Genomic DNA, 18,085 nt, shown 5'->3' on the forward strand with positions numbered 1-18,085 from the left:
CTCAAAGCCCTGTATATCAAATTGCTCCAGGACATCCGGGCTAGAGGACCCAAACGACTCGATATTCTGTGAGCCGGCGGTTGCCCCCTCGTAGGTCACGGTTCCCAGCCACATTCCAGGAGACGCTGGGGCTTCGACATTCCGTCTCTTTTTCGGGGCAGACTCCACTAGGTCACTGGTGCAGTCCTCCTCTTCCTCCACCTCCTCCAGGGGGGGAGACTGGTCCATCAGGACAAGATCAGCAACACAGATTTCCTGATGTTCGCCACCTAGAAGCAAAGCCCCCTCATCTGGCTGGCTAATCGCCCTGGAAGATCCTGAGGCCATCGCTGCGTGGTCCCCTGTAGCCAACCGCACAGGGGCACCACCCTCCAGCCCAACAGGATCGGTATCGGGAACCATCGATACGGAGGATACCCTCCCAGAAGGAGGACCCCCCCGCTCCGATCCATGCGAGGTCCGCCCATCGTTAAGGGACTTCGATGCAGGTGCCGCCCCAGAGGGGCCTCCGGCTCCCTGCTCCATCCCAGCCTTCTCGCCCTTCGAACCGCCCTCCGACGCCGGCCTGCCAGTGAAGACCGGTGGGCGCATCGGCTCAGCTTCAGAAGATGCAGCTTCTGCGTAGGTCCTGGTCCTGGTCCTGTTGGGGCATCCTCGGAACATGTGCCCCGCCTCACCGCAGAGATTACATTTCCTCCCAGCGGGACAGTCCTTCATTAAATGTCCGTAACAGCTGCAATTATTGCAGCGGTCTACTTTCCTGCCCGTGCAGGACGTTTGGGTATGACCCATTTGTCCACAGTTCCTGCAACATACTGGCATTCCAGGATAAAATAAGTAGCCTCTGCTCTTACCGATTACGAAGGTTGAGGGAGGGTGTAGCATTCCTCCCACTCCACTAAGGTCCCTCTTTAGACGGGCCATATACCTTCTCTTGCCGCACCAGAAGCCTACCGCGTTCTTCACAGTACCCAGGTATCTCAGATCATCACAATAGCGGGTAAGGTAGGTCGAGATGTCTGCAGCTTCCACAAAGGGGTTCGGGAAATGCACCACGATGGGGATCTCGTCATAAGCATACAAGAGACAAAAGGTTAGTCCATCCAATTCATCTAAGTAGTTTTTCTCGTTTACCTTTTGTACGAGTTGCTGACAGCATCCCTGGCTCTTGAAGGTGATGGTGTATGTCCCCTTGTACTCGTTGTCCTGGAAGCAGAATATGTCTTCCCGCCGAAACTCCAGAACTCCAAGAAGAATCCTATGGCAGATGTAGTCCAAATTCTTCTCCATCCTCAATGCTGCTCCAACTTCAATCCTCACGGTGTTCCGCATCCGGGCATCACCCGATGAATATGTGAGCGTTGCCGGCATCCTTCACTCAGGAACGTACCGACTCTTCTCTCTGAAAGGCGCAAGCCTTCATGGGATCCCTTCCCGTTGCTCCCGGACTAATCCTTCCTCCCAATAGCAGCAGGGGGGTTAAGTCCCTCCGAAGAGGAACGATCCCCCCAGGCCGAGAGAAAGGGTACCAAGAGCACCTCACAGGCAAGACCACACAGGTAAACCTGATAGATCGTGCCAAAAGGCCGAGAAGCGATAACCAGAATTGGTTTCAAACTACGGAGCCACCCAAGGATCCTGAAAAGTCCATTTGTGGAGATGAGCTCCTGGACTCCCGTTAAGAAGACATGTTGTCAACCTCTAGATCCCTTACGTGCCTGCACTTTTCGGCTTGCTGCTGCTGCAATCCACGCGTTTTAGATCTGCATAACTCCACCTCTTTAAACACAGCACCTTCACCCCCTGCTGTTCCCACCCGCCTCAACACCGTTGGAAGGGAGGAGAACCAATTAAGGCGGGGGGTGGGGTGGAACGAGCAGCTGTCTACCCTTAGCAGGAGGGCTCCTGATTACATACCTCTCCTGCTGCTGCTGCTGCTGGCTGTCCAGCAGCAGACTGAAGGTGGCTGCTGCTGTGCACAGGTATATAAAGGCTCAGAGCCTATTATGACACGCGCAGCCAGCGTTCCATTGCCACATTCCATCTACTGCAGGCAGGATACCTGGCTGGCTGAATGTCGCTGAGAAGCTCACAGAGACCGCCATAAGCAACAGTTTAACAGAATGCCACAGACTAATCAACCAAACTTTTTGGGTTGGGTTCTCTTTTATAGTCTGCAGGCATTAAATGAAAGAAGTCAGTGTTCCAGCAGAAGGAGACAACGTTTCAGAAAAGGCATTGTAGCAAACCAAAAAAGAAATTTTAAGCGCAGCAGAGTAACCAGCGCACATACCTGTTAGCTCAGGTGAGTTTAAAAGGCTGCTGTTGATAACAAGGGCATTTGCTAAATAGATGGTGTGTGTGCAACAATATACTGAAAGGTCAATTATATTGTGCAGCTTATCTCACCACCTGTAGTTATTTAGGTGAAAGCTCCAAAATGCTTGCCTAATATGTCTGTTTATCCAAAAGGAAGTAAAAAGGGAGAGCTAGAAAGATAGCATTGCATCACATTACATGGCAATGCAATGCACAGTTGCTGAAGTTGAACCAAAATGAGCTTGTAATCTGGCTTCTGCAACTTTGAACATGAAAAATCCAATGAGGAGAAGAAAAGCAAAGCCAAAGAGTCCATCCCAAAATCCGACAAACAAGCAAACTTAACAAAAAACATTGAATTCAATTCTTTCTGATTTTAGAAACTGCATTAAAGAAGGGGTGCACCGGTCCTGGAGATACTGCAATACCAGGTCAATGCGTGGAGTGGACAGAGCAAGCTCTTTTTCCATCTCCCTGTTCTAAAAATCCATTTAATATATGGTCCCCAGATAGGGGACGTATCAGATATTAAACTGATAAGAACAGATACTACACTTGATCTTAGCCAAAAGGCCGAGAAGCGATAACCAGAATTGGTTTCAAACTACGGAGCCACCCAAGGATCCTGAAAAGTCCATTTGTGGAGATGAGCTCCTGGACTCCCGTTAAGAAGACATGTTGTCAACCTCTAGATCCCTTACATGCCTGCACTTTTCGGCTTGCTGCTGCTGCAATCCACGCGTTTTAGATCTGCATAACTCCACCTCTTTAAACACAGCACCTTCACCCCCTGCTGTTCCCACCCGCCTCAACACCGTTGGAAGGGAGGAGAACCAATTAAGGCGGGGGGTGGGGTGGAGCGAGCAGCTGTCTACCCTTAGCAGGAGGGCTCCTGATTACATACCTCTCCTGCTGCTGCTGCTGCTGGCTGTCCAGCAGCAGACTGAAGGTGGCTGCTGCTGTGCACAGGTATATAAAGGCTCAGAGCCTATTATGACACGCGCAGCCAGCGTTCCATTGCCACATTCCATCTACTGCAGGCAGGATACCTGGCTGGCTGAATGTCGCTGAGAAGCTCACAGAGACCGCCATAAGCAACAGTTTAACAGAATGCCACAGACTAATCAACCAAACTTTTTGGGTTGGGTTCTCTTTTATAGTCTGCAGGCATTAAATGAAAGAAGTCAGTGTTCCAGCAGAAGGAGACAACGTTTCAGAAAAGGCATTGTAGCAAACCAAAAAAGAAATTTTAAGCGCAGCAGAGTAACCAGCGCACATACCTGTTAGCTCAGGTGAGTTTAAAAGGCTGCTGTTGATAACAAGGGCATTTGCTAAATAGATGGTGTGTGTGCAACAATATACTGAAAGGTCAATTATATTGTGCAGCTTATCTCACCACCTGTAGTTATTTAGGTGAAAGCTCCAAAATGCTTGCCTAATATGTCTGTTTATCCAAAAGGAAGTAAAAAGGGAGAGCTAGAAAGATAGCATTGCATCACATTACATGGCAATGCAATGCACAGTTGCTGAAGTTGAACCAAAATGAGCTTGTAATCTGGCTTCTGCAACTTTGAACATGAAAAATCCAATGAGGAGAAGAAAAGCAAAGCCAAAGAGTCCATCCCAAAATCCGACAAAGAAGCAAAATGAACAAAAAACATTGAATTCAATTCTTTCTGATTTTAGAAACTGCATTAAAGAAGGGGTGCACCGGTCCTGGAGATACTGCAATACCAGGTCAATGCGTGGAGTGGACAGAGCAAGCTCTTTTTCCATCTCCCTGTTCTAAAAATCCATTTAATATATGGTCCCCAGATAGGGGACGTATCAGATATTAAACTGATAAGAACAGATACTACACTTGATCTTAGCCAAAAGGCCGAGAAGCGATAACCAGAATTGGTTTCAAACTACGGAGCCACCCAAGGATCCTGAAAAGTCCATTTGTGGAGATGAGCTCCTGGACTCCCGTTAAGAAGACATGTTGTCAACCTCTAGATCCCTTACATGCCTGCACTTTTCGGCTTGCTGCTGCTGCAATCCACGCGTTTTAGATCTGCATAACTCCACCTCTTTAAACACAGCACCTTCACCCCCTGCTGTTCCCACCCGCCTCAACACCGTTGGAAGGGAGGAGAACCAATTAAGGCGGGGGGTGGGGTGGAACGAGCAGCTGTCTACCCTTAGCAGGAGGGCTCCTGATTACATACCTCTCCTGCTGCTGCTGCTGCTGGCTGTCCAGCAGCAGACTGAAGGTGGCTGCTGCTGTGCACAGGTATATAAAGGCTCAGAGCCTATTATGACACGCGCAGCCAGCGTTCCATTGCCACATTCCATCTACTGCAGGCAGGATACCTGGCTGGCTGAATGTCGCTGAGAAGCTCACAGAGACCGCCATAAGCAACAGTTTAACAGAATGCCACAGACTAATCAACCAAACTTTTTGGGTTGGGTTCTCTTTTATAGTCTGCAGGCATTAAATGAAAGAAGTCAGTGTTCCAGCAGAAGGAGACAACGTTTCAGAAAAGGCATTGTAGCAAACCAAAAAAGAAATTTTAAGCGCAGCAGAGTAACCAGCGCACATACCTGTTAGCTCAGGTGAGTTTAAAAGGCTGCTGTTGATAACAAGGGCATTTGCTAAATAGATGGTGTGTGTGCAACAATATACTGAAAGGTCAATTATATTGTGCAGCTTATCTCACCACCTGTAGTTATTTAGGTGAAAGCTCCAAAATGCTTGCCTAATATGTCTGTTTATCCAAAAGGAAGTAAAAAGGGAGAGCTAGAAAGATAGCATTGCATCACATTACATGGCAATGCAATGCACAGTTGCTGAAGTTGAACCAAAATGAGCTTGTAATCTGGCTTCTGCAACTTTGAACATGAAAAATCCAATGAGGAGAAGAAAAGCAAAGCCAAAGAGTCCATCCCAAAATCCGACAAACAAGCAAAATGAACAAAAAACATTGAATTCAATTCTTTCTGATTTTAGAAACTGCATTAAAGAAGGGGTGCACCAGTCCTGGAGATACTGCAATACCAGGTCAATGCGTGGAGTGGACAGAGCAAGCTCTTTTTCCATCTCCCTGTTCTAAAAATCCATTTAATATATGGTCCCCAGATAGGGGACGTATCAGATATTAAACTGATAAGAACAGATACTACACTTGATCTTAGCCAAAAGGCCGAGAAGCGATAACCAGAATTGGTTTCAAACTACGGAGCCACCCAAGGATCCTGAAAAGTCCATTTGTGGAGATGAGCTCCTGGACTCCCGTTAAGAAGACATGTTGTCAACCTCTAGATCCCTTACATGCCTGCACTTTTCGGCTTGCTGCTGCTGCAATCCACGCGTTTTAGATCTGCATAACTCCACCTCTTTAAACACAGCACCTTCACCCCCTGCTGTTCCCACCCGCCTCAACACCGTTGGAAGGGAGGAGAACCAATTAAGGCGGGGGGTGGGGTGGAACGAGCAGCTGTCTACCCTTAGCAGGAGGGCTCCTGATTACATACCTCTCCTGCTGCTGCTGCTGCTGGCTGTCCAGCAGCAGACTGAAGGTGGCTGCTGCTGTGCACAGGTATATAAAGGCTCAGAGCCTATTATGACACGCGCAGCCAGCGTTCCATTGCCACATTCCATCTACTGCAGGCAGGATACCTGGCTGGCTGAATGTCGCTGAGAAGCTCACAGAGACCGCCATAAGCAACAGTTTAACAGAATGCCACAGACTAATCAACCAAACTTTTTGGGTTGGGTTCTCTTTTATAGTCTGCAGGCATTAAATGAAAGAAGTCAGTGTTCCAGCAGAAGGAGACAACGTTTCAGAAAAGGCATTGTAGCAAACCAAAAAAGAAATTTTAAGCGCAGCAGAGTAACCAGCGCACATACCTGTTAGCTCAGGTGAGTTTAAAAGGCTGCTGTTGATAACAAGGGCATTTGCTAAATAGATGGTGTGTGTGCAACAATATACTGAAAGGTCAATTATATTGTGCAGCTTATCTCACCACCTGTAGTTATTTAGGTGAAAGCTCCAAAATGCTTGCCTAATATGTCTGTTTATCCAAAAGGAAGTAAAAAGGGAGAGCTAGAAAGATAGCATTGCATCACATTACATGGCAATGCAATGCACAGTTGCTGAAGTTGAACCAAAATGAGCTTGTAATCTGGCTTCTGCAACTTTGAACATGAAAAATCCAATGAGGAGAAGAAAAGCAAAGCCAAAGAGTCCATCCCAAAATCCGACAAACAAGCAAAATGAACAAAAAACATTGAATTCAATTCTTTCTGATTTTAGAAACTGCATTAAAGAAGGGGTGCACCGGTCCTGGAGATACTGCAATACCAGGTCAATGCGTGGAGTGGACAGAGCAAGCTCTTTTTCCATCTCCCTGTTCTAAAAATCCATTTAATATATGGTCCCCAGATAGGGGACGTATCAGATATTAAACTGATAAGAACAGATACTACACTTGATCTTAGCCAAAAGGCCGAGAAGCGATAACCAGAATTGGTTTCAAACTACGGAGCCACCCAAGGATCCTGAAAAGTCCATTTGTGGAGATGAGCTCCTGGACTCCCGTTAAGAAGACATGTTGTCAACCTCTAGATCCCTTACATGCCTGCACTTTTCGGCTTGCTGCTGCTGCAATCCACGCGTTTTAGATCTGCATAACTCCACCTCTTTAAACACAGCACCTTCACCCCCTGCTGTTCCCACCCGCCTCAACACCGTTGGAAGGCAGGAGAACCAATTAAGGCGGGGGGTGGGGTGGAACGAGCAGCTGTCTACCCTTAGCAGGAGGGCTCCTGATTACATACCTCTCCTGCTGCTGCTGCTGCTGGCTGTCCAGCAGCAGACTGAAGGTGGCTGCTGCTGTGCACAGGTATATAAAGGCTCAGAGCCTATTATGACACGCGCAGCCAGCGTTCCATTGCCACATTCCATCTACTGCAGGCAGGATACCTGGCTGGCTGAATGTCGCTGAGAAGCTCACAGAGACCGCCATAAGCAACAGTTTAACAGAATGCCACAGACTAATCAACCAAACTTTTTGGGTTGGGTTCTCTTTTATAGTCTGCAGGCTTTAAATGAAAGAAGTCAGTGTTCCAGCAGAAGGAGACAACGTTTCAGAAAAGGCATTGTAGCAAACTAAAAAAGAAATTTTAAGCGCAGCAGAGTAACCAGCGCACATACCTGTTAGCTCAGGTGAGTTTAAAAGGCTGCTGTTGATAACAAGGGCATTTGCTAAATAGATGGTGTGTGTGCAACAATATACTGAAAGGTCAATTATATTGTGCAGCTTATCTCACCACCTGTAGTTATTTAGGTGAAAGCTCCAAAATGCTTGCCTAATATGTCTGTTTATCCAAAAGGAAGTAAAAAGGGAGAGCTAGAAAGATAGCATTGCATCACATTACATGGCAATGCAATGCACAGTTGCTGAAGTTGAACCAAAATGAGCTTGTAATCTGGCTTCTGCAACTTTGAACATGAAAAATCCAATGAGGAGAAGAAAAGCAAAGCCAAAGAGTCCATCCCAAAATCCGACAAACAAGCAAAATGAACAAAAAACATTGAATTCAATTCTTTCTGATTTTAGAAACTGCATTAAAGAAGGGGTGCACCGGTCCTGGAGATACTGCAATACCAGGTCAATGCGTGGAGTGGACAGAGCAAGCTCTTTTTCCATCTCCCTGTTCTAAAAATCCATTTAATATATGGTCCCCAGATAGGGGACGTATCAGATATTAAACTGATAAGAACAGATACTACACTTGATCTTAGCCAAAAGGCCGAGAAGCGATAACCAGAATTGGTTTCAAACTACGGAGTCACCCAAGGATCCTGAAAAGTCCATTTGTGGAGATGAGCTCCTGGACTCCCGTTAAGAAGACATGTTGTCAACCTCTAGATCCCTTACATGCCTGCACTTTTCGGCTTGCTGCTGCTGCAATCCACGCGTTTTAGATCTGCATAACTCCACCTCTTTAAACACAGCACCTTCACCCCCTGCTGTTCCCACCTGCCTCAACACCGTTGGAAGGGAGGAGAACCAATTAAGGCGGGGGGTGGGGTGGAACGAGCAGCTGTCTACCCTTAGCAGGAGGGCTCCTGATTACATACCTCTCCTGCTGCTGCTGCTGGCTGTCCAGCAGCAGACTGAAGGTGGCTGCTGCTGTGCACAGGTATATAAAGGCTCAGAGCCTATTATGACACGCGCAGCCAGCGTTCCATTGCCACATTCCATCTACTGCAGGCAGGATACCTGGCTGGCTGAATGTCGCTGAGAAGCTCACAGAGACCGCCATAAGCAACAGTTTAACAGAATGCCACAGACTAATCAACCAAACATTTTGGGTTGGGTTCTCTTTTATAGTCTGCAGGCATTAAATGAAAGAAGTCAGTGTTCCAGCAGAAGGAGACAACGTTTCAGAAAAGGCATTGTAGCAAACCAAAAAAGAAATTTTAAGCGCAGCAGAGTAACCAGCGCACATACCTGTTAGCTCAGGTGAGTTTAAAAGGCTGCTGTTGATAACAAGGGCATTTGCTAAATAGATGGTGTGTGTGCAACAATATACTGAAAGGTCAATTATATTGTGCAGCTTATCTCACCACCTGTAGTTATTTAGGTGAAAGCTCCAAAATGCTTGCCTAATATGTCTGTTTATCCAAAAGGAAGTAAAAAGGGAGAGCTAGAAAGATAGCATTGCATCACATTACATGGCAATGCAATGCACAGTTGCTGAAGTTGAACCAAAATGAGCTTGTAATCTGGCTTCTGCAACTTTGAACATGAAAAATCCAATGAGGAGAAGAAAAGCAAAGCCAAAGAGTCCATCCCAAAATCCGACAAACAAGCAAAATGAACAAAAAACATTGAATTCAATTCTTTCTGATTTTAGAAACTGCATTAAACAAGGGGTGCACCGGTCCTGGAGATACTGCAATACCAGGTCAATGCGTGGAGTGGACAGAGCAAGCTCTTTTTCCATCTCCCTGTTCTAAAAATCCATTTAATATATGGTCCCCAGATAGGGGACGTATCAGATATTAAACTGATAAGAACAGATACTACACTTGATCTTAGCCAAAAGGCCGAGAAGCGATAACCAGAATTGGTTTCAAACTACGGAGCCACCCAAGGATCCTGAAAAGTCCATTTGTGGAGATGAGCTCCTGGACTCCCGTTAAGAAGACATGTTGTCAACCTCTAGATCCCTTACATGCCTGCACTTTTCGGCTTGCTGCTGCTGCAATCCACGCGTTTTAGATCTGCATAACTCCACCTCTTTAAACACAGCACCTTCACCCCCTGCTGTTCCCACCCGCCTCAACACCGTTGGAAGGGAGGAGAACCAATTAAGGCGGGGGGTGGGGTGGAACGAGCAGCTGTCTACCCTTAGCAGGAGGGCTCCTGATTACATACCTCTCCTGCTGCTGCTGCTGCTGGCTGTCCAGCAGCAGACTGAAGGTGGCTGCTGCTGTGCACAGGTATATAAAGGCTCAGAGCCTATTATGACACGCGCAGCCAGCGTTCCATTGCCACATTCCATCTACTGCAGGCAGGATACCTGGCTGGCTGAATGTCGCTGAGAAGCTCACAGAGACCGCCATAAGCAACAGTTTAACAGAATGCCACAGACTAATCAACCAAACTTTTTGGGTTGGGTTCTCTTTTATAGTCTGCAGGCATTAAATGAAAGAAGTCAGTGTTCCAGCAGAAGGAGACAACGTTTCAGAAAAGGCATTGTAGCAAACCAAAAAAGAAATTTTAAGCGCAGCAGAGTAACCAGCGCACATACCTGTTAGCTCAGGTGAGTTTAAAAGGCTGCTGTTGATAACAAGGGCATTTGCTAAATAGATGGTGTGTGTGCAACAATATACTGAAAGGTCAATTATATTGTGCAGCTTATCTCACCACCTGTAGTTATTTAGGTGAAAGCTCCAAAATGCTTGCCTAATATGTCTGTTTATCCAAAAGGAAGTAAAAAGGGAGAGCTAGAAAGATAGCATTGCATCACATTACATGGCAATGCAATGCACAGTTGCTGAAGTTGAACCAAAATGAGCTTGTAATCTGGCTTCTGCAACTTTGAACATGAAAAATCCAATGAGGAGAAGAAAAGCAAAGCCAAAGAGTCCATCCCAAAATCCGACAAACAAGCAAAATGAACAAAAAACATTGAATTCAATTCTTTCTGATTTTAGAAACTGCATTAAAGAAGGGGTGCACCGGTCCTGGAGATACTGCAATACCAGGTCAATGCGTGGAGTGGACAGAGCAAGCTCTTTTTCCATCTCCCTGTTCTAAAAATCCATTTAATATATGGTCCCCAGATAGGGGACGTATCAGATATTAAACTGATAAGAACAGATACTACACTTGATCTTAGCCAAAAGGCCGAGAAGCGATAACCAGAATTGGTTTCAAACTACGGAGCCACCCAAGGATCCTGAAAAGTCCATTTGTGGAGATGAGCTCCTGGACTCCCGTTAAGAAGACATGTTGTCAACCTCTAGATCCCTTACATGCCTGCACTTTTCGGCTTGCTGCTGCTGCAATCCACGCGTTTTAGATCTGCATAACTCCACCTCTTTAAACACAGCACCTTCACCCCCTGCTGTTCCCACCCGCCTCAACACCGTTGGAAGGGAGGAGAACCAATTAAGGCGGGGGGTGGGGTGGAACGAGCAGCTGTCTACCCTTAGCAGGAGGGCTCCTGATTACATACCTCTCCTGCTGCTGCTGCTGCTGGCTGTCCAGCAGCAGACTGAAGGTGGCTGCTGCTGTGCACAGGTATATAAAGGCTCAGAGCCTATTATGACACGCGCAGCCAGCGTTCCATTGCCACATTCCATCTACTGCAGGCAGGATACCTGGCTGGCTGAATGTCGCTGAGAAGCTCACAGAGACCGCCATAAGCAACAGTTTAACAGAATGCCACAGACTAATCAACCAAACTTTTTGGGTTGGGTTCTCTTTTATAGTCTGCAGGCATTAAATGAAAGAAGTCAGTGTTCCAGCAGAAGGAGACAACGTTTCAGAAAAGGCATTGTAGCAAACCAAAAAAGAAATTTTAAGCGCAGCAGAGTAACCAGCGCACATACCTGTTAGCTCAGGTGAGTTTAAAAGGCTGCTGTTGATAACAAGGGCATTTGCTAAATAGATGGTGTGTGTGCAACAATATACTGAAAGGTCAATTATATTGTGCAGCTTATCTCACCACCTGTAGTTATTTAGGTGAAAGCTCCAAAATGCTTGCCTAATATGTCTGTTTATCCAAAAGGAAGTAAAAAGGGAGAGCTAGAAAGATAGCATTGCATCACATTACATGGCAATGCAATGCACAGTTGCTGAAGTTGAACCAAAATGAGCTTGTAATCTGGCTTCTGCAACTTTGAACATGAAAAATCCAATGAGGAGAAGAAAAGCAAAGCCAAAGAGTCCATCCCAAAATCCGACAAACAAGCAAAATGAACAAAAAACATTGAATTCAATTCTTTCTGATTTTAGAAACTGCATTAAAGAAGGGGTGCACCGGTCCTGGAGATACTGCAATACCAGGTCAATGCGTGGAGTGGACAGAGCAAGCTCTTTTTCCATCTCCCTGTTCTAAAAATCCATTTAATATATGGTCCCCAGATAGGGGACGTATCAGATATTAAACTGATAAGAACAGATACTACACTTGATCTTAGCCAAAAGGCCGAGAAGCGATAACCAGAATTGGTTTCAAACTACGGAGCCACCCAAGGATCCTGAAAAGTCCATTTGTGGAGATGAGCTCCTGGACTCCCGTTAAGAAGACATGTTGTCAACCTCTAGATCCCTTACATGCCTGCACTTTTCGGCTTGCTGCTGCTGCAATCCACGCGTTTTAGATCTGCATAACTCCACCTCTTTAAACACAGCACCTTCACCCCCTGCTGTTCCCACCCGCCTCAACACCGTTGGAAGGGAGGAGAACCAATTAAGGCGGGGGGTGGGGTGGAACGAGCAGCTGTCTACCCTTAGCAGGAGGGCTCCTGATTACATACCTCTCCTGCTGCTGCTGCTGCTGGCTGTCCAGCAGCAGACTGAAGGTGGCTGCTGCTGTGCACAGGTATATAAAGGCTCAGAGCCTATTATGACACGCGCAGCCAGCGTTCCATTGCCACATTCCATCTACTGCAGGCAGGATACCTGGCTGGCTGAATGTCGCTGAGAAGCTCACAGAGACCGCCATAAGCAACAGTTTAACAGAATGCCACAGACTAATCAACCAAACTTTTTGGGTTGGGTTCTCTTTTATAGTCTGCAGGCATTAAATGAAAGAAGTCAGTGTTCCAGCAGAAGGAGACAACGTTTCAGAAAAGGCATTGTAGCAAACCAAAAAAGAAATTTTAAGCGCAGCAGAGTAACCAGCGCACATACCTGTTAGCTCAGGTGAGTTTAAAAGGCTGCTGTTGATAACAAGGGCATTTGCTAAATAGATGGTGTGTGTGCAACAATATACTGAAAGGTCAATTATATTGTGCAGCTTATCTCACCACCTGTAGTTATTTAGGTGAAAGCTCCAAAATGCTTGCCTAATATGTCTGTTTATCCAAAAGGAAGTAAAAAGGGAGAGCTAGAAAGATAGCATTGCATCACATTACATGGCAATGCAATGCACAGTTGCTGAAGTTGAACCAAAATGAGCTTGTAATCTGGCTTCTGCAACTTTGAACATGAAAAATCCAATGAGGAGAAGAAAAGCAAAGCCAAAGAGTCCATCCCAAAATCCGACAAACAAGCAAAATGAACAAAAAACATTGAATTCAATTCTTTCTGATTTTAGAAACTGCATTAAAGAAGGGGTGCACCGGTCCTGGAGATACTGCAATACCAGGTCAATGCGTGGAGTGGACAGAGCAAGCTCTTTTTCCATCTCCCTGTTCTAAAAATCCATTTAATATATGGTCCCCAGATAGGGGACGTATCAGATATTAAACTGATAAGAACAGATACTACACTTGATCTTAGCCAAAAGGCCGAGAAGCGATAACCAGAATTGGTTTCAAACTACGGAGCCACCCAAGGATCCTGAAAAGTCCATTTGTGGAGATGAGCTCCTGGACTCCCGTTAAGAAGACATGTTGTCAACCTCTTGATCCCTTACATGCCTGCACTTTTCGGCTTGCTGCTGCTGCAATCCACGCGTTTTAGATCTGCATAACTCCACCTCTTTAAACACAGCACCTTCACCCCCTGCTGTTCCCACCCGCCTCAACACCGTTGGAAGGGAGGAGAACCAATTAAGGCGGGGGGTGGGGTGGAACGAGCAGCTGTCTACCCTTAGCAGGAGGGCTCCTGATTACATACCTCTCCTGCTGCTGCTGCTGCTGGCTGTCCAGCAGCAGACTGAAGGTGGCTGCTGCTGTGCACAGGTATATAAAGGCTCAGAGCCTATTATGACACGCGCAGCCAGCGTTCCATTGCCACATTCCATCTACTGCAGGCAGGATACCTGGCTGGCTGAATGTCGCTGAGAAGCTCACAGAGACCGCCATAAGCAACAGTTTAACAGAATGCCACAGACTAATCAACCAAACTTTTTGGGTTGGGTTCTCTTTTATAGTCTGCAGGCATTAAATGAAAGAAGTCAGTGTTCCAGCAGAAGGAGACAACGTTTCAGAAAAGGCATTGTAGCAAACCAAAAAAGAAATTTTAAGCGCAGCAGAGTAACCAGCGCACATACCTGTTAGCTCAGGTGAGTTTAAAAGGCTGCTGTTGATAACAAGGGCATTTGCTAAATAGATGGTGTGTGTGCAACAATATACTGAAAGGTCAATTATATTGTGCAGCTTATCTCACCACCTGTAGTTATTTAGGTGAAAGCTCCAAAATGCTTGCCTAATATGTCTGTTTATCCAAAAGGAAGTAAAAAGGGAGAGCTAGAAAGATAGCATTGCATCACATTACATGGCAATGCAATGCACAGTTGCTGAAGTTGAACCAAAATGAGCTTGTAATCTGGCTTCTGCAACTTTGAACATGAAAAATCCAATGAGGAGAAGAAAAGCAAAGCCAAAGAGTCCATCCCAAAATCCGACAAACAAGCAAAATGAACAAAAAACATTGAATTCAATTCTTTCTGATTTTAGAAACTGCATTAAAGAAGGGGTGCACCGGTCCTGGAGATACTGCAATACCAGGTCAATGCGTGGAGTGGACAGAGCAAGCTCTTTTTCCATCTCCCTGTTCTAAAAATCCATTTAATATATGGTCCCCAGATAGGGGACGTATCAGATATTAAACTGATAAGAACAGATACTACACTTGATCTTAGCCAAAAGGCCGAGAAGCGATAACCAGAATTGGTTTCAAACTACGGAGCCACCCAAGGATCCTGAAAAGTCCATTTGTGGAGATGAGCTCCTGGACTCCCGTTAAGAAGACATGTTGTCAACCTCTAGATCCCTTACATGCCTGCACTTTTCGGCTTGCTGCTGCTGCAATCCACGCGTTTTAGATCTGCATAACTCCACCTCTTTAAACACAGCACCTTCACCCCCTGCTGTTCCCACCCGCCTCAACACCGTTGGAAGGGAGGAGAACCAATTAAGGCGGGGGGTGGGGTGGAACGAGCAGCTGTCTACCCTTAGCAGGAGGGCTCCTGATTACATACCTCTCCTGCTGCTGCTGCTGCTGGCTGTCCAGCAGCAGACTGAAGGTGGCTGCTGCTGTGCACAGGTATATAAAGGCTCAGAGCCTATTATGACACGCGCAGCCAGCGTTCCATTGCCACATTCCATCTACTGCAGGCAGGATACCTGGCTGGCTGAATGTCGCTGAGAAGCTCACAGAGACCGCCATAAGCAACAGTTTAACAGAATGCCACAGACTAATCAACCAAACTTTTTGGGTTGGGTTCTCTTTTATAGTCTGCAGGCATTAAATGAAAGAAGTCAGTGTTCCAGCAGAAGGAGACAACGTTTCAGAAAAGGCATTGTAGCAAACCAAAAAAGAAATTTTAAGCGCAGCAGAGTAACCAGCGCACATACCTGTTAGCTCAGGTGAGTTTAAAAGGCTGCTGTTGATAACAAGGGCATTTGCTAAATAGATGGTGTGTGTGCAACAATATACTGAAAGGTCAATTATATTGTGCAGCTTATCTCACCACCTGTAGTTATTTAGGTGAAAGCTCCAAAATGCTTGCCTAATATGTCTGTTTATCCAAAAGGAAGTAAAAAGGGAGAGCTAGAAAGATAGCATTGCATCACATTACATGGCAATGCAATGCACAGTTGCTGAAGTTGAACCAAAATGAGCTTGTAATCTGGCTTCTGCAACTTTGAACATGAAAAATCCAATGAGGAAAAGAAAAGCAAAGCCAAAGAGTCCATCCCAAAATCCGACAAACAAGCAAAATGAACAAAAAACATTGAATTCAATTCTTTCTGATTTTAGAAACTGCATTAAAGAAGGGGTGCACCGGTCCTGGAGATACTGCAATACCAGGTCAATGCGTGGAGTGGACAGAGCAAGCTCTTTTTCCATCTCCCTGTTCTAAAAATCCATTTAATATATGGTCCCCAGATAGGGGACGTATCAGATATTAAACTGATAAGAACAGATACTACACTTGATCTTAGCCAAAAGGCCGAGAAGCGATAACCAGAATTGGTTTCAAACTACGGAGCCACCCAAGGATCCTGAAAAGTCCATTTGTGGAGATGAGCTCCTGGACTCCCGTTAAGAAGACATGTTGTCAACCTCTAGATCCCTTACATGCCTGCACTTTTCGGCTTGCTGCTGCTGCAATCCACGCATTTTAGATCTGCATAACTCCACCTCTTTAAACACAGCACCTTCACCCCCTGCTGTTCCCACCCGCCTCAACACCGTTGGAAGGGAGGAGAACCAATTAAGGCGGGGGGTGGGGTGGAACGAGCAGCTGTCTACCCTTAGCAGGAGGGCTCCTGATTATTAGTGTTGAGCCACCCCCGTAGTGTTCGGGTTCGGTTCGGTTCGTCGAACACCGGGATGTTCGAGGAACTGTTCGTCGAACTGTTCGTCGAACACCTTAGAACACCGTCGAACACCGTTAAAACCAATGGCAGGCAAACAAAAACACATAGAAACACATAGAAAACACCTGCAAAGGTGTCCAAAAGCTGACAAACTGCTCAGAAGACACTCTCTTTAAAAAAGCCGGCCGGCAAATTCAGCAGCGGCATACACCGGTACCCGACAATTTAGACAAGATGGAATAGAGCATCACACATAGATTAGATAGATAGAAACATGTCAGTCACACATATAAGAAGCACAGTGATAGTGTTGGTTACTGTACTTGTCATTTAGTGTAAAGGATTTATTAAAAAAAATATTAGTGTTTTCATGCACTGTCTCTTTAAAAAAGCCGGCGGCAATTCAGCATCTGTACCCGACAATTTAGAACAGAAAGAATAGAGCTTCACACATAGATTAGATAGATAGAAACATGTCAGTCACATATATAATAAGTACAGTGATAGTGTTGCTTACTGTACTTGTCATTTAGTGTAAAGGATTTATTTAAAAAAATATTAGTGTTTTCATGCACTGTCTCTTTAAAAAAGCCGGCCGGCAATTCAGCAGCGGTACCCGACAATTTATAACAGACAGAATAGAGCTTCACACATAGATTAGATAGATAGAAACATGTCAGTCACATATATATGAAGTACAGTGATAGTGTTGGTTACTGTACTTGTCATTTAGTATTAAAATAAAGGATTTATTATTAAAAAAATTGGCGTGGGGTTCCCCGTAATTTTAGGCTCTAGCGGAGGTTAAGCAGACGGCTGGGGCAGATGTTTGAAGCCTGGGAAGGGGGTAATACCCACGGAGCTTCCCAGGCTACTAATATGAGCCCCCAGCTGAATACATAGCCTTTACTAGCTATTAAAATGGGGGACCCCCCCAAAAAAATGACGTGGGGTCCCCCCTAATTTAATAGCTAGCAAAGGCTAGGCAGACAGCTGGGGGCTGATATTAATAGCCCAGGAAGGGAGCCATGAATATTGGCCCCCTCCCAGGCTAGAAACACCAGCCGTCAGCCGCCCCAGAAATGGCGCATTCATAGGATGCGCCAATTCTGGCACTTAGCCTCGCTCTTCCACGCTGCCCTGGTGCGGTGGCAGGGGGTAATAGGGTTGGGGTTGATGTCAGCTTATAATGCCAGCTGACATCAAGCCCAGGTTAGTAATGGAGAGGCGTCTATAAGACACCCCCATTACTAACCCCATAGTCAAAGTTAAAAAAAAACACAAACACCCAGAATAAAGTCCTTTAATTGAAATAAAGACACAATCCTTTATTGTTCTAAATTAAACCATACTTACCATCACGCCCATTCCAGCTGAAGCCAACGATCTCCTGCAATAAAAGAAAAATAATAAAGCAACCTCATCCTTACCTTTCCATGGTTCCCACGACAGCTTCAGCTCTGCTACATCGAGATGACAGGCTGGACCGCAGCAGAACGCTGCCATCCAGCCTGTCATCCCGCAGACACTGAGAAGCGCAGGCTTGCTTGCGCTGCTCAGGGTCTCTCTGTGACGACATCCAGATGAGCCGAGTTCATGTCCAATGAACTCGGCTCACCTCATGCACGTCACTGACAGCGTGGGAAAATTCTCACGCTGAAGCGCTGATTGCAGGAGAATTTTCCCACGCTGTCAGTGACGTGCAGGAGGTGAGCTGAGTTCATTGGACATGAGCTCACCTCATGCACATCACTGACAGCATGGGA

At 46.0% G+C, this 18,085-nt stretch overlaps 11 non-coding genes across 11 annotated transcripts; all 11 read right to left on the reverse strand.

Moving 5' to 3' along the window:
• Positions 1-2,713: 2,713 nt before the first annotated feature.
• On the reverse strand, positions 2,714-2,904 carry LOC141194718 (U2 spliceosomal RNA). The gene has a single exon (XR_012267339.1). It is a non-coding gene; the product is annotated as a U2 spliceosomal RNA (small nuclear RNA).
• A 1,115-nt stretch (positions 2,905-4,019) lies between these two features.
• Positions 4,020-4,210, reverse strand: LOC141194719 (U2 spliceosomal RNA). The gene has a single exon (XR_012267340.1). It is a non-coding gene; the product is annotated as a U2 spliceosomal RNA (small nuclear RNA).
• A 1,115-nt stretch (positions 4,211-5,325) lies between these two features.
• LOC141195809 (U2 spliceosomal RNA) lies at positions 5,326-5,516 on the reverse strand. The gene has a single exon (XR_012268385.1). It is a non-coding gene; the product is annotated as a U2 spliceosomal RNA (small nuclear RNA).
• Positions 5,517-6,631: 1,115 nt separating this feature from the next.
• On the reverse strand, positions 6,632-6,822 carry LOC141194720 (U2 spliceosomal RNA). The gene has a single exon (XR_012267341.1). It is a non-coding gene; the product is annotated as a U2 spliceosomal RNA (small nuclear RNA).
• A 1,115-nt stretch (positions 6,823-7,937) lies between these two features.
• LOC141194721 (U2 spliceosomal RNA) lies at positions 7,938-8,128 on the reverse strand. The gene has a single exon (XR_012267342.1). It is a non-coding gene; the product is annotated as a U2 spliceosomal RNA (small nuclear RNA).
• A 1,112-nt stretch (positions 8,129-9,240) lies between these two features.
• LOC141194722 (U2 spliceosomal RNA) lies at positions 9,241-9,431 on the reverse strand. Its single transcript, XR_012267343.1, has one exon. It is a non-coding gene; the product is annotated as a U2 spliceosomal RNA (small nuclear RNA).
• A 1,115-nt stretch (positions 9,432-10,546) lies between these two features.
• LOC141194723 (U2 spliceosomal RNA) lies at positions 10,547-10,737 on the reverse strand. The gene has a single exon (XR_012267344.1). It is a non-coding gene; the product is annotated as a U2 spliceosomal RNA (small nuclear RNA).
• A 1,115-nt stretch (positions 10,738-11,852) lies between these two features.
• Positions 11,853-12,043, reverse strand: LOC141194724 (U2 spliceosomal RNA). Its single transcript, XR_012267345.1, has one exon. It is a non-coding gene; the product is annotated as a U2 spliceosomal RNA (small nuclear RNA).
• Positions 12,044-13,158: 1,115 nt separating this feature from the next.
• On the reverse strand, positions 13,159-13,349 carry LOC141194725 (U2 spliceosomal RNA). Its single transcript, XR_012267346.1, has one exon. It is a non-coding gene; the product is annotated as a U2 spliceosomal RNA (small nuclear RNA).
• A 1,115-nt stretch (positions 13,350-14,464) lies between these two features.
• Positions 14,465-14,655, reverse strand: LOC141194726 (U2 spliceosomal RNA). Its single transcript, XR_012267347.1, has one exon. It is a non-coding gene; the product is annotated as a U2 spliceosomal RNA (small nuclear RNA).
• Positions 14,656-15,770: 1,115 nt separating this feature from the next.
• LOC141194727 (U2 spliceosomal RNA) lies at positions 15,771-15,961 on the reverse strand. Its single transcript, XR_012267348.1, has one exon. It is a non-coding gene; the product is annotated as a U2 spliceosomal RNA (small nuclear RNA).
• Between the last annotated feature and the right edge of the window lie 2,124 nt (positions 15,962-18,085).

Source organism: Phyllobates terribilis, unplaced genomic scaffold (assembly GCF_046119375.1).
Source record: "Phyllobates terribilis strain yellow unplaced genomic scaffold, ASM4611937v1 Scaffold_74__1_contigs__length_7073193, whole genome shotgun sequence".
Taxonomy (NCBI): domain Eukaryota; kingdom Metazoa; phylum Chordata; class Amphibia; order Anura; family Dendrobatidae; genus Phyllobates; species Phyllobates terribilis.